The sequence below is a fragment of the Teleopsis dalmanni genome, chromosome X (genome assembly GCF_002237135.1).
Source record: "Teleopsis dalmanni isolate 2A chromosome X, ASM223713v2, whole genome shotgun sequence".
Classification (NCBI taxonomy): Eukaryota; Metazoa; Arthropoda; class Insecta; order Diptera; family Diopsidae; genus Teleopsis; species Teleopsis dalmanni.
Window position 1 is genome coordinate 15,945,491 of NC_051848.1, and position 2,309 is coordinate 15,947,799.

Here is a 2,309-nt window from a genome sequence, read left to right on the forward strand (position 1 = left end):
TTTTTTTCATTTTCTTGCCAATCAGTGCACCATAATTAAATTGATAGAGAATGTCTTTAACGTCACAGAGCAGACATAAATTTAAGCTCATTTTATCCTTAAAAGTCCTTTAAGCGTATTGAGGTGTCAAAATTATAAATCATTTAAAATAAGAAGGGCAAAAAAAATTAAGAACGGAAGAAGAAGATTTTGCAGAACGAAAATACCGCCCAAGGTCAAAAAAATGGAGTTGTTGCAGAAAATGTGTGCTGCCAGAGTGTAAAAAACCTCTACTGCAGCCAGCAACGAATAAAATCTGTTTTACTCAAAGAAACAGAAAAAGAAACAAAAAAAAAGGATATGAAAAAGAAAAAGAAGCTAACAAAAAACAAAAGAGAAAAGAGAAAAGAGAAAATCATAATAAATGTGGAAAAATGGCGAAAAGATTGTTTTCCAATTTATGTTTTCACACCGATGAAATAAAATAGCTGCAGGAACTGTCAGGTTACAAGGATAAACTGTAACTGAAATAAGGCGAAAATAAAAAGGCATAACAAAAGTTATAATGTTGTAATAAAATGAAACGAGCAAAACAAAAGAACACTTCACATTAACCAAAATACACAAAACGAAACAGAAAGCTTATAAGGACGATGCACGCCATAACTCCAAGGAGCGTATCGTAATTGGAGCTGGTTCAGGAGTTCGAGTGCCGCTTGAAGTATTGGGTGCAAACACATAGGCAACGATGCGTTTGGAGTTTAATAGTTCGAAAAAATTGCACAATCCACGCGGTACTCGTTGCCACCACTGCCTCCCCGGCAACTTCTTCGTTTTTCGCTGAGAACTCTCCTAGTGAAAATGTTGCCGCAGGACATGCACAAGCGATGAGCTGAACTGTGTTAAATGGGTTACGGTTGGCGTTGTCTTGCCATATATTCACATATGTGCAAAATGCACAAATGTACACGAATCCTTGCGGTGTGTGTATATATGTGACTGTGATTTGTTTATCAAGTTACTCGTAAATGCAATATCCTCAAATAGGAATAAGAAAAGAGTAAAAGTTAAACTTGTGCATATTTCATATGTTAACACAAACATTTGAATTCCAGCTGCAGACATTTTGATTTATAACTTTTAGGATAACTGCAAGGATTTTGCGATTGGCTTGCACAAATGCAAATGCAAAATGCCATCCACGATATGAGAAAAATGAAAAATACAAAATTCAAAATACAAAATGCGAAATGAGGATGCACTGCATCCAATAATATGAAATGAAATAAAATAAAATATAATATAAATCCGAATTCAAACCAAAATGTTGGAAAACCAACAAAAACAACAAATGCAGCCAATGCAGCCAATACGAAAGGCAAAACAAAATTTTCAACTCAAACAGCTGCTGGCAGTTAAAGCTTCTCCTGCTCCTGCTCCAGCTCCTGCTCCAGCTACAATTTCAGCTCCTGCCGCTTTATCCACTGGTGCTTCTTCTATTGCATCTTATGTTTTCCAAGACGGCGGAAATAATACCGACAGTTTATATTTATGGAAATCAAATTTATAACTTGTAGAAAAATAAAATTATGGCAGGGAAGCTTAAATTCAATATTTTCTCATATTTCTGAATATTTTATTTGTCCGTTTATTTATTTATTTTTATTTATTTTTTTTTTTGTAGTGGTGCTATTCCGTACCATTACTTTATATCCTTTAAGTTGTTATTGTGGATCCGCTTGTGGACACATAAGAAATGCGCATATTATTTTTGATGGGAAATTTGCATATCAATTGTGAATAAAACTTTTGGAACTGTATGTGTTGATATAACCTTTGACATCAAATTGAATGAGATAATTTGTTGAGATAATTTTTTTTGATGAGACAAACTCTTGAAAGTATTTGTTTTATAAAAAACAAAAATTGTCTTATACACTCAAGAAAATGTTTGTTAAAAAATGCAATGAAAAAAATAAAACACTTATGCTTTAAATTCTTATTATGTACTATATATTGTATTTAAATTGCCTACGTCCAAATGTACCAATAGTAACGCAAGCTAGTGTAGACATTCTGTCCCGACATCAAAGTTACTATATATTCAACGTCAATGATTATCATATAACTTTATATTACAAACTAAGCAATACTGAAAAGCTGGAGATTACTAAAAATTTCTTAACTAAATCTATTGAATACATGAAAACTGGTTATTACAACCCCAGATATTACCGACGGAGGAATCAGCTCACACCAGAAGACCCAAACGCTATTCCCAACAGACTTGCTAAATACATTAAGACTGAAAAGTTTTCGGAAATTCTCAT